Source organism: Peromyscus maniculatus, chromosome X (genome assembly GCF_049852395.1).
Source record: "Peromyscus maniculatus bairdii isolate BWxNUB_F1_BW_parent chromosome X, HU_Pman_BW_mat_3.1, whole genome shotgun sequence".
Classification (NCBI taxonomy): Eukaryota; Metazoa; Chordata; class Mammalia; order Rodentia; family Cricetidae; genus Peromyscus; species Peromyscus maniculatus.
This window is the reverse complement of record NC_134875.1, coordinates 20,663,174-20,676,992: the sequence shown is the minus strand read 5'-3', so window position 1 is coordinate 20,676,992 and position 13,819 is coordinate 20,663,174. Positions and strand designations below refer to the sequence as shown.

At 41.4% G+C, this 13,819-nt stretch overlaps 1 long non-coding RNA gene across 1 annotated transcript; it reads right to left on the bottom strand.

The window, feature by feature from the left end:
- Positions 1-6,880: 6,880 nt before the first annotated feature.
- On the bottom strand, positions 6,881-8,266 carry LOC143270932 (uncharacterized). The gene is made up of 2 exons (XR_013048134.1): positions 7,861-8,266; positions 6,881-7,257 (listed from the first exon to the last, which is right to left on the bottom strand). It is a non-coding gene; the product is annotated as an uncharacterized LOC143270932 (long non-coding RNA).
- Positions 8,267-13,819: the final 5,553 nt, after the last annotated feature.

Below are 13,819 nucleotides of genomic sequence, written 5' to 3'. Positions count from 1 at the left end.
TTGAGGTCCATCTGTGGTGGGTTATGCTTCTCCATACTCATTGCCTTCATTTCTCATCGTAGGTTTGTGTTACCAGTACTGATGGAAAAACTGGTGTGGTGGAATCCTGTATCTTTTTTACTGAGGATTCCCTCCAGAAGCCTACAGATTATACTCCGGGATTGTATGACATCGTGAATGTGGTTGCTGTGGACAGCATTCAACCACACTGTTCTTGGAGAGCAATATCAATGATCCCAGTGGAAAGGTATATTGACCAAGCCTTGTAATTCACAATTATTTCTAAGGCTCTGGGTTAATAAAACACAATGAGCATGTAATCCAAAGAAATGAACTATGACTCTTCTTTTAAACATCCTGGTGATTTCATTAGGAACATGAACTCATTTTAGGAAGGTACCTTGTTAATTCAAAACCATGCCCTATTGGAACATGATTTTAGCAAAGAAATAGCCCTGCCCTTAGGGTAGATGCATCATTTTCTTTAAGGAGGAGCAGCTTCAGTGTTACCAGTGTCCTCGTGGGCCATTAAGCAGCATAGAGAAGCAAAGTATTTAACTCAAGGTTCCAGGAGTGAGCAGGCAAATGTGACCAGGTTGGATTTAACATTACAGCTCGCCTTCTTGCTTGATTCTCTCTATGCCTTTCCAAAGTTTTTTTCTCTACAATATCTTTTATTTTCTACCAGCTATTCCATTTGTTAAACATAGTCTTTATTTGTGGATCCTCTTCCTGTGATAGTATACCAAACATGCAAGTGCAGAGAAATGAAAGACCAGACCCAGGTCTACTTCAAACAGAAAGATGAGAGTACACTTTTAGTAGTCTGAGAGGTGGCACCCCCCCCCCAAAGTCCTTCCTATACTGAGGAGGACCTTCTGTGAAGTTAACTGGCCCTCCTTCCACATTTCCTGCCCTTTAGAAAGAATCCTGGACCTTTCCAACATCTGCAGAGTGAAGGATGCCTGCACTGGGGAGCCAGGCCACCTGGACCAGTTTCCTTACATCAATACCTGGTGTAGTCTGGCGCTCTACCCACAAGACAGAGTTCAATTCCATGCCTCTTGGGTATCCACTGCTGTCCTGATCTCTAAGAGGAGTTTCAACCCTGAAAAAGCCACCTATCTTCCAGTTAGAGGATCAAGATTTGGAACTTCCACCATCTACACCTCCCCCTGAGGGTGGCCATCCCCACACTAAGAATTCAGAACAAAGTGCCAATGTCTGCTTTGTATCCTGACTTCCCGTCTGATGGCTCATTCCACAGCTGCCATTGGCCCCTTTTCCACAGACCGCTGGAGGGTATCCTCCACCTCAGTATGCTTAAGGTCCAGGTCCCTGAAGGCTTCCCAGTGACCAGCCATTGAGTGCCCCGTGCCTGTGGTATCAAACTCCATGGCCAGCCAACCTCCAGGAGGACAGGATTCTCAGACCAGACCCAGTTCATTATATTTATCAGGCATTCACCACTACTGATCTCCTGAACTAGTGACATCACACCCCACCATACTTAGAGCAGCCACAAGTTATGATCAAGTGTTGTAGAATATTATTTTGAGTTGTGTTACTTTTGTTTATGTTGCATTTGTTTTAACTGTGAAGCTGTGTTACTGTGTCTATCTAAAACACCTGGTGGCCTAATAAAAAGCTGACCGGCCAATAACTAGGCAGGAGAAAGGATAGGCCGGCCTGGCGGACAGAGAGAATAAATAGAAGGAGAAAATCTGGGAGAAAAAGAAGAAAGAGCAAGAGCACAAGGAGGGGAGGGTGTTGGGAGCCAGGAGCCCAGCCACCCAGCCACCCAGCCAGCCATGAGTAAGAGTGAAAATAAGATACACAGAAGAAAAGAAAAGACCAGAGGGAAAAGGTAGATGGGGTAATTTAAGTTCAGAAAAGCTGGCTAGAAACAAGTCAAGCTATGGCAGGGCATTTAAAAGTAAGAAAAGCCTCTCTGTATTTATGTGGCAACTGGGTGGTGGGGCCCCAAAAGAGTAGAAAAATCAACCGACAGCACTCTTCCTCATGTCTACCATTATGCACAGCCACTAACTTACTTGGGGCAACTGCCAGCAGCTCCTGATTGCCCTTTTTACCTCCAGAGGAAAGAGTGTAGGGTCTACTAGGCAGCACCTGCCTCGCTGATCATTCAGGCATCACAAACACTATTAACCTGAAGTGATTTGCCGACACCTTCCTTCCTGATAAGTGTCCCAAATGTAACCCAACACACCAGAGGTTCTCCAGGCACTTCTAAGAATGATGAAAGTCAGGCTGGAGGAGTTCAGAATGGAGATTGTGGAGTCATAATCTTGGTCAAAATTTGAAGAGTCACTCAGTGCTCTGATGAGTCCCTGAACCAATTGTATGACCAGCTCTGTGACAGTTAAAGACAGTACACCTGTTTTGACCCGGAGGCCCCTGTGCACTGGACAGTGGTCAACACAGCTTTTGGCCAACAGTTGATGACAGATGTTCACTGGAAGCCCCAAATGCAAGAGGGATTTTACAGGGATACATCCTGAGCAATTTATAGACATCACCATCAAAGTGGGTGTTAACTGGGAAAAGGCTGCAAAAAAATGATGGTGCTCACATTGGGGACTAGAGAAAATTCAGCTTCCCCGAAATTCCTGCAACAGTTGGTTTCCATATGAAGGTTAAAATAACTGGTTTCCTTTCTGATAGCACACATGAAAATTCAGATGAACAAAAACGAAAATAAAATTCTTACAGACATTATGAGGGAATATGTTATTTTATTTTACTTATTTTTATTGAAAATAGATTCTTCTTGGCAAAGACCAAGATAGCCAGGAGTCTCTCTTCCTTCAAGATGCCTCAGTGAAGGAGTCAGTGATGGTAGTGTCTGGGCCTTGCTATAATTATGCTCATAGTCAGCCCTTACACCAAGTACGCAGTTTTGATCAACCAGGCCACACCCACCCTACAACTACCCAATGCCTGTGCAAGATAATGGGAACATGCCTAATGTACCCAGCCACTCCCAGGACCCTCAGTTCCCATACCTAGAAAGGCTGAAGAACCTGCAAATAATCCTGCTGATGGATGAGGACCCTACCTTGTTGCCCCCCAATAAAAATGTGAAAACCAACTCCCCCCAAAAGGAAAGAAAATAGATTCTTCTCTCATACAATAAATTCTGCCCACAGTTTCCCTTCCTCCTTTCCTCCCAGCTCCCCACCACCTCCCCTCTCCTCTAGATCCACTCCCACTCATTCTCTCATAAGAAAAGAGCAGATCTGCAGGAGACAACAAAACAAGATACAATAAGACCAGGCAGTTGCTCTCACACCGAAGCTGGAAAAGGCAACCCAGCAGAAGGAAAAGAGTCATAGGAGATTATTTTAATTTTTTAAAATTTATTGCCAGGTGGTGGTGGTGGTTACACCTTTAATCCCCGCACTTGGGAAGCAGAGACAAGTGAATCTCCTAGTTCGAGGCCAGCATGGTTTATAGAGTGAGTTCCAGAATGGCTGGGGCCACACAGAGAAACCCTGTTTGAAAAGCCAAAAAAAGAAAATTACGTTTTGTGTGCAGGGGTTTTTTGAATGCATGTATTTATGTGTACCAAATGTGTGCCTGGTATGTTCCAAAGAGGCCAGAAGAGGGCACCAAATCCCTTTAGACCCTATAGTACAGGGGAATAATTTTATGATTCACAGTAGTATTCTTTAAAACACATAGGGGCTAATACTCAGCATACAGAACTACAAATCAGCTGATGATGTAGCTCAGTGGTAGAGTGCAGTGTAAAAAACATGAGTTTGATCTTCAGTGGTGAAAAACCAGCAATAAGCACCACAAATCCAAAGTTGATTTATGCAACTCATACAGTTAAGTCTGAACTGTAAAGTGAGCAAAAACCAATTAGCTGTTTTGAGAAAACAGGAACAAAATCCTCACTAACGGTTTGCGTGCCTAATCTTAGGAGTGATTAGAGAAATACAAGCAAACAATGGCAGTAACAACAACAAAACTCACAGAGAGGGGCTAGGGAGATGGCTCCTTTGGTCAAGTTCTGGCCTTGCAAGCATATGGACTTAAAGTGGGAGCCTAGAATCCACTTTAAAAATCCAGGCTGGCAGGCCAATGCTGGGTAGGTAGAGACAGGCAGAGAGATCCCTGGAGCTTGCTGGCTAGCCAGGTAGTGGAACTGGTGACCTGCAGGTTCAGTGAGACCCTGTCTCAAGATTTAAGATGGAGAATGATGAGGCTATGCATTATAACCGCCTACACACACACACACACACACACACACACACACACACACACACACACACACACACACATACAGAGAGAGAGAGAGAGAGAGAGAGAGAGAGAGAGAGAGAGAGAGAGAGAGAGAGCACATATGTGTACTCAGAAGAACATGTGGGCACACATACTCATAATTCCGAATTATTTTTTACTTAGTGGGGAAAGTCAGTTCCTTTCTCATTAGGATGCTGCAAAATCATCAGGATGTCATTTTTTTCTTAATCAACTTATAAGACTAAAGCAGTCCCTGTAAAAAACTATGTCAGTTATTTTCTTTTTCTGGACGCAAAGGGTACAAAAATGGCCATTAAAATTATTTCCTTTTTTGGTGATTATACTAGAATTACATAACTTCCCCCTTCCTTTTCCTCCCACTGTACCATCCCATAGAGCTCTCTTTGCTCTTTTCAAGTTTAGCCTTTTTCTTTTTTAACAGTGCACAGGTAGGAAAACAGTGAAAGCAAACAGCTTTTGGGAGAAATGCCCTCACTCAATAAAGTGCATGCAAGACTGGTCTGGAAAAATGGCTCAGCTGTTAAGAGCACTTATGGCTCTTGCAGAAGACTCCAGTTCAAAGCTCCCGAATGATGGTCAGAACAGCTTCTTTATTAACCAATGGTATTCACAGACCATCCCACAGCACTAAACATTTTCTGAAGCATCAAAAATTTTATGAACTGCTATACTTACTGATGAAAATGTCCCACAGAAACATCTATGAAAAATGTGTTTTTCTGATTGGTCGATAAATAAAAAATTGATTGGCCAGTAGCCAGTCAGGAAGTATAGGCGGGGCAAGCAGACAAGGAGAATTCTGGGAGGAGGAAGGCAGAATCAGTAGTAACCAGCCAGACACAGAGGCGGTAAGATGACAAGGTAGAACTGAGAAAAGGTACCAAGTTATGTGGCTAAACATAGATAAGAATTATGGGTTAATTTAAGTGTAAGAGCTAGTCAGTAATAAGCCTGACCTAATGGCCATATGGTTTGTAATTAATATAAGCCTTTGTGTGTTTATTTGGATCTGAGCGGCTGTGGACTGGGCAGGGCACAGGAAAACTTCCAAATACAATAAAGTTTTGTAGTAATTAGTCAAGACATGAAATGGTAAATTGGGAATTTGACCTTAAATGTACTTCCTAGTTTATTAACACTTTATTCTGTTTAACTAAGCATAACAAGTCTGTATATCATTTCTGCAGAATCTTTCATCTTTGTATCCTTGGGATTTGTTTAGTAAGAAGTGTCTTTCTGTTTTAGAGTTTGGAGAACTCAGAGAAGAGCAGCTATGATCTGCTTACTAATGCAGAAAGTGAACTTAAAAAAAATTTCAGTGTTTCAAGGCAAACTCATGAAGCAAACTCTAAAGTACACTTTGTCTTGTAAAACTTCAGACTAATGAAAGCATGAGTAACAGTAAACTAAAAATGAGGTAACTGTTGCTGTCTCCTTCTAGGAGTGATTGCAATTATTTGGCTCTTCAATTTTTATTCTGAAGATTCTTTTAAGAAGGAACTTGAGCCAGAGTAATGAGACATAATTACAATGTTAGCTAAGGGGTATGTCTTTAGAATAGAAATAGTTTACATTGTAGTTCTTAATAATTAACCTGTTTCATTGCAAGAGCCTCTTCATATTAACTTCCAAATAAAATCTAAATGACTATGTAAGTAGCAAATACTCCTTTGTACAGAACTTCCACACACTATTGTAGTGATTTTTTCCTTTCTATCACTGTTAATTAATTTTTATCAATAAAGATTATTTAAATTTATATTTTGACATCAGTGTTATATCAGTTCCCAAAGGTACGTGATACAAGTGTAGAAGGTTACATTGGTTTGATTTGATTTGATCTTGAGCTACGCACTTATTGTATTGTGTGTTGTCCAGGAGGGTGTACAATGTCTAGGCTCAAGGTGATCTCAGAATCCTATGTAGGTACTGTGAGACATATGTGCTTACATTGTTCTTAAGAAAAAAAAAATTCCCACTCTTCGACTGGACTCCTGGAGCTTGACCTGGTGTTTGGCTGTGGATCTCTGCATCTGCTTCCATGAGTTACTGAATGAAAGCTCTATGATGACAGTTAGGGTATTCACTGATCTTCTTACTGGGGTAGGTCAGTTCAGGCACCCTCTCTACTATTGCTAGTAGTCTAAGCTGGGGTCATCCTTGTGGATTCCTGGGAACTTCCCTAGCACCAGGTTTCTCCCTGTCCCCATAATGTCTCCCTCTATCATGGTATCTCTTTCACTGTTCTCCCACTCTATCCCTATGTGAAAAAAAAGAAAAAAAATCCCACAAAATCTATCTTATAAACACTATATATTTGCTTACTTACCACAGCCTGCTCTGAGAAATGAAAATGTTTCCTGTTCATTTATAAAAATTCATTAAAAGAATGCACATTTGTGTCTTGGAACAAACTAAACTGCTAACATGGTTAATGCAAGTAACAAAATTTATAAATATCGGGCTCCGTTTTCAGATAAATGACAACTACCCTTACTTAATGATTAAGAATACTTCACATGTCTTCGAACATTAATGGCTTAGAATGGTTTTTATTTTGATGTTCAGCAAATATATAGAAGCCTGATTTTTATATTCATTTCTAAGCTGTTAATTTTTATTTCTCATTTAAAACGTTCATAATTATACATAAAAAGGGATGAAAATTTGTTTTACCAAATATTGAGTATTTAAACATTTCTTTGAAATCAGTCAAACTTACATTTTTCTAAAATTCCCTTCAGTGACTTAATCATTCACACAAAGACATCAAGTGTTTTCCTTGACTGCTGTCCATCTTATTTTTTTGAGATAGGGTTTTCTCACTGAACCTGGAGCTGGCTCTTTCAGCTCCACTTGCACTTCAGGTAGCCCTGCCTGGCGTCTGTCCATCTCCATTCCTCCAAGACTAGGGTTACAGATGAGTGCTGGCACACTTAGCATTTACTGATCGTGGGGTCCATGCTGGAAAATATAAAAACATGTTTTTAATGAACAGTCACAGTCTCTCCATTTGTTCTAAAATAATACCCTACTTTATGCCATGAACTACAAACTACAAGCTTGCGCCTGTCTCTCTTTGCCCTTTGATGCACATACATCTACAACCTTGCTTCAGTGGCTCTAGTATCATTCATTTAATGGGCTCACCAGAATTTCTCAGGACAAAGTCCTAGCTTTTAAAAATTTAAATTATTCAAACTTCCTTGTTAATTATACCATACAAATGAAAGTTCTAGGGTAGCCAATATTGGATTAAGAAAATGTCAGCTCAGACCGCCAAGAAATAATTTTTAAAGAGAGAAGGTGGACATAGACATGGAATTTTGATTGAAGAAAAAATAAATCATAAACATGTAAATAATAAAGTAAATACATATAGTAAATATATAACAGTGAATGAGTTAATAAACATCTCTGATTGTTTCTGTTATTTTGGAAAACAATGACTAATGTAAGAATTAAATGGCATCTTTTAATGTTATGTAACTGTCTCCCCAGAACTGAAACATTCCTTCCTGTAGGGAGGATGGCTGATCCTGCAACTCAGAACTAAAGAAAACTTACAAGTTTGGGGAAGCTCAGAAAGTGGTAAGGTTTTCAGGGGCCCTCCCAAAGGTTAGAAAAGAAGTAAACAATTGCTGGTTGGAAGAGATTATCCGGTGGGGCTGCCTGCAGGTTGAGAAGAAAGCTCCTGGGGACACAGCTTTTGTGAGTCAACACTCATGCTGGGGTGGGCTTCTCTCTGATGCAGCTGCATTTTGAGTCATTCATGTTCCTGTAAGAAACCCCAAGAAATCTTTGGTTCACAAGGGTAAACTTAGAACTGTTTCTGTCACTGATACCCTGTCTGGAGTAAACAGGCAGCTAACTGGTCCTGTTTTGAAACTTTCTATTAGCACTCTTTACTATCTGTGGATAAGATGCATAACTAATTCTTGCTACTACTGATCTGGCCCTGCTTTGTGGGTCCAGCCCCCTCATTCTGAGATCCACTGTATTCACCTAATTCACTTGGGACAGACTTACTTGGACCCTGCTTTAATTTTTTTATTTTTTGGTTTTTCAAAACAGAATTTCTCTGTGTAGCTTTGCGCCTTAACTGCAACTCACTCTGTAGCCCAGGCTGGCTTTGAACTCACAGAGATCCATGTGCCTCCACCTCCCAAGGACTAGGATTAAAGGTGACACCACTGCCTGGCTACATGAGGGTTTTTTTATGACAATGAAACATGTCTGAGCCCAGCAGCACCAGTCTACTTCAGAGAAGATGATGGGCATCAAAGAAACACCATATGGGGTTTATTTTCTTTGTGGTAAAAGTTAGCAACTGGCCAAGAAACTGCCCTTGCCTCAACTGCTGACATATACTGTCCAAATTTGACAGATAGGACACAAAAGAAAATGGCTGCTGAAGTTTGCCAAGACAAGGCAGGACAGTCCTTCAAAATTCCTGCTTCACAGAAAAATCTGTCAGATATTCTAGGCGTGTAGGCCGAAGATGGATCCCCCAAAATTGCAGAGGAACCTCGAGTGACTGTCCAAGCAGCCAGCTGTTTCTGTCATTCCTTAGTTTTGGGAGTTGTTTGCTCTGTAATTCCTGTTTACTCAGGTAATATTATATCCTTCTCAGGTCTCTGATGGAGTTGAAGACTAGATAGTTATAGTTATAGTTTTCCTTGTTACAAATTTTAGAAAAGAAACTCATAAAAGGGGTGTAAAGTGAATAAGGTTGAGAGACATAAAGAGATAGTTTTGGGTTGGTAATACAAGTTAGGATAGAAAATGATTTAGGTACAACACTTTAGGCTTACCAAGATAGGATAGATAATGGAGAATTTTCTCTGAATTTGTCAAATGCAAATGGACTAGACATTGTTAATGTAGTTATTGCCTGTATATATTGTATATAGTTATTGTACTTATTATATATAGTTTTACCATGTTAGTTAAAAACTTCTATTTTTATTTAAACAAAAGGGGGAAACGTGTGATATTTTGATTGTGTTCTGACAAATAAAGCTTGCTTAGAGTCAGAGGGCAGAGCTAGACACTAGCTGACCAAAATTATCCATAGAAGTTTGGAGGACTGTAGACAGGAGACAGTAAGTAGTAAGGCAGGGCTGAGACAGGAACTCGACCCTTTTAGAGGAAGGAACAAAACAGGTAGGAGGTGACTGATGGCAGCTCCCCTGTTTGCTCTTTTAAGTTCTTACCCCAATGTCTGACTCCCGATTTCTATTGATAGAGAATAATTAGATAAGGCTTCACTATCCTCAAAATTTTAAATTACAGAAGACCAACACACACACACACACACTCTATCACTGATTCAAACAATGCCACAATGTGGATAGTGCTTATGTTAATCATCAAGCATAATTTTGGGGGTCAGAGCAGGGACACAGGTTTCTGTCACACCTGCTAAGACAAAACCCTGGTTCTATCGAAAACATAGGAAGGAGACCCTTTTACATCCAAACTGAGTACCCCCAAGGGCACACCTACACGCAGATTTTTCCAGGGACCTTCATATTGATGAACTCACAATGGGTGGGTGGGGCCAAAAGTCTCCTCCCTGTGCCTCTCATTGGCAGTGATGTAACATCCCATTGACTCTCATTGGCTGGGCAGTGGAAAGAGGTGGACTCTCCCTGGGAGCTTGAAGGGAGCTGCCAGAAGCCAGGGTGGTTCCCTGTCCCTGTCATTCCTGAGGGCTGCCCTTTAGCTGGTCACTACCATCTCACAGAGGCTGGAGAAGATAAGTGGGGCCAGATCCTGAGATTCATAACATCAGGCGTAGTGATTCATTCGCAAGCCTCGGCATTGCCCAGGCTGGTGGTAACACCAGTATGCAGAGACTTTGGCAGCGAATTTCAGCTATCTTTCAGTGGAAGACAGGGTCTGAAGAAACACCACAGGAACAACTTCAAGGTATGCCTCCTGGAGTCCCCTCATTCTTCACTCAAGGAGACTCCTCAGAAAAGGGTCTCTCTCCACCATGAGGTGTTGTGGGACACAGATGGCGGGAGGGACCTGCCACCATCCTGAGTGGCTGTTGAGCATGAGGGTGTCCCTGAGTTCCCAAGAGTTAGGCCAACACTGAACTGTGCCCCAAGCTCCCGTGGTGGGCCAAAGCAGGAGGGTGTTTGGACCAACTCAAAGAACACGTGACACAAGTCTTTGCGGGATGTACTATCTCTGCCTTTCCTCTTGCAAAACGCCTCTGTGCATTCCCCAGAGAAGGGAACATCTCACTGGAGATTGAATTTGGTCTTGTTTCCCATGCACACATGTCAGAGTCAGTCATAAGGAGGGTACCACGAAGGAAGGTGGCCGGTTGTCCCAGCAGGATACTGGAGCCAGTTCCCAAGACATTACTTACCCATTATGCTCATTAAGAATAAAAGACAATTTGGAAACATGTCCTTACATCTGCACATATCTTTTAATGCTCGGTCTGAATTTAGAGCCATGGTCATGCATTTGCTGCTGCTGCTGCTGCTGAGACAGGCATATACCAGCAATAATGGGAGTTTAAAGAGGCTTCCTGAGCAGGACTTGTACTCTTACTGGGACAGGCCACCCACAGATGCTGTGGAAGTGACATTCAGTGGTCACGATCTTAGGGCCCAGGAAATGTTTTTCTTGTCAGAGAAGTGATGATATGTGCTCACATCTACACAGGTGCTCAGAGTAGGACTTTTTTGTAGAGACGGATTGCATTTGATATGAACCATTGTGACCTTAGTTTATCTGTGCCATAGATATCTCCAAGTTGAAGACTGTCAGAGGAATTGTGACCACCCTGTGTACCGACTGTGGCTGGATTAATGAATCTATCTTTTTCAATACTGACATGTTGTGTAGCAAAGTCCCACTAAACACTGGGACAAGTGTCATTGCTCTCGTGGAAGAAAACGAAACAACTCATATCCAAAAAGCAATCAAGGTATGCCTGACTTCACCCAGAGTCTCTTGGTGTATTATTTACTTCTCTGTTGCTGTGATAAAATACCATGATGAGAGCAACTTAAGGAAGTGTGTTTATTTGTTCTTATGGTTCTAGAAAAATGAGTGAGTCCATCAAGGCAGGTAGGGACGGTAGGCAGCAAGCAGCAGGTATGGTAACAGAAGCAGGAAGTTGAGAGCTTACCTCTTCAAATGCAGTCTCAAAACACAGAGACACTACTAGAAATGTTGCTAGTCTTTACATTTTCAAACCTCTTGCAATAAATTCACACCTCTTAAACCTCCCCAAACAGTCCCTCCATAGGGATTAAGTTTTCAAAGGCCTTGACTCTATTGGGGACATTCTCATTCAAAACACTGTGTGTGATGGGAATGGTGGTGCCAACTCAGGAAGGAGAGGAAGGCAATTTTCTCAGTTTAAGGCCAGCCTGATCTATATAGTGAGTTCCAGGACAGCCAGAGTTACATGGTGAAAACCCATTTTTCAAAAAGATTCAGAAAAGAGAAAGGAGTGGATGGAGGCCTCATTGGAAGGGGAGGAAGGGGGGGAAACTGTGGTCATGATATTATATAAGAGGAAAAAAGAAAAGTGTGATACTATCATGCATTTTAGTAACACTTTGATCAAATTACATTGTAAATATGAATAAAAAATTAGAGATGTACAGTTTCTTGCTGAAAATAGATAAAAGGGTTTCCTGGCTTTTCTTTTTAGACCATAAACTTAATAACCTTAAAACTTCTCTTCTATGCAAAAATAAAATTTTCACCAAAAAAAGATTAAGAAAATGATGATGTATGGTCAAAGTTGACATCCCACTTCTCTGAGCCTAGTGGATTTGATGTTATAGAATTTGAATGCAGTGATGCTTATTCTGTTTCTAAATATTTTGTATCAGTTCTCTTAATATTTGAAAAACATGACAGCAAGGTCTGAGCTCAGCTGAGGACGCAGGGACTTCCTCTGTTTGTCCATGTCCATCCTTAGCTAACACATCAAGTTTCAGTTAACAGGTGAGTGGGGGCAATTGCCGTCATAATGATAGGTGTACACTTTGTTCTGTGGTTCAAATGGAGGGAGTTCCACCTTTCCTTTGCTCTCGTGTGTGTGAAAAGTTCCTGGGCTTGGTTTTCCTTTGCAATCTCTTGTGATGGGGGTTATTTCTTCCACTTCATCTCCTGCTTCTGCACCCATGTCCAGATAGGGAAAAACATGCTCTCCCTTCTTGTTCTCCAAAATTGTTCTGCTCGTTCTTGTCTCTGTCAACTTTATTCTGCTCCACTCCCATCTCCCAGGTAACCCATTTCTCTTCCTTTGAATGCCCTGCAAAACCCATTTCCTCACATTACACCACCAATGTCAGTCTAAAAATTAATTTGAGTTACAGCCATGACTCCACCTCATTTAGAAGTATATTTTACACTATTGGATTTTGAGTTCCTGGAAAGCAAGAGCCCTGTCTTTCTAAGGTCAGAAGGTGAGTTTGTAAGAGCATTAAACATAGGTGTGAAATTCACAGTTGCAAGGCACTTGCAATCCATGGAGCAAGCACAGACACAATTGATGTCATCATCTCAGGCCAACGGTGTATCATTAATGGGAAATGTAAGGTTTAGGTTTGAGAACAGTTGCTTAGAAGATTTCTGCCACAGGAGTGCTATTTTGGCATGACTAATAAAGTCCATGTCTCTAACATGGAGTCCTATGTCCTGCAAACACCCTTACAACTCTGTTAGGTCAACTTTTTAAAATGCTATTATTTTCATGGGGAATCCTTGGTAACTGTACAGTCTCCGGCCTGTAATTTTTATTTTATCTTCAACCACCGTCTCCCTCTCTTATAGGTGAAAACCATGACTGACCCTGTTGATGGTACTGAGCAATCAGAACTTGACAGAGAACTTTGTATTAAGTGTGTCACCTCAGTCACACAGGACAGCATCTATATCGACAAGGAAACTTCTTTCCCTGTCCATCTGTTTTCTGGAGGTAAGATTTATAGTTTTAAAAGCAAAGAACAAGAGTGTGGGAAGTGTCCTTGAAATTGAAAGTGGGGTATGATTAAAATGGGGAAAGTGGGTAATATTTTAAGTATCACATAGCGGTCCTGTCCCCCAGTGCCATCATCATGCATCCATGTGGTTTTCACTATTCAATTGATTGGTTTGGCTGTTTTGATTTCTCATACAGGGTTCCTCTAAGTTATCTGAAACTCACTATGCATCTGAGAATTGTTCATGACCTTAGCAAACCCATCCCTGACTCTTCTGAGTGCTGAGGGCATAATCTTTCTGCCACTGCATCAGGATACATGCAAAATATCATCAATGATAACATCACACAAGTATAAGACATTTATCTTGAAAATACATCCACCATTTCAGAGCAAAGGTGCAGATAGGCCTCTTTCTTTCTGTGTCCTCTTTCCAGAATATTCATCAGATAGGCTCTCATATTTTGTCCCTAGCCTAGGTACCAAGGTTGAAGCATGTGATCCTACTGTGTACCTGGCTTCCATCCTTAAAAGAGATCTCAAAATGACCACTTGATGAG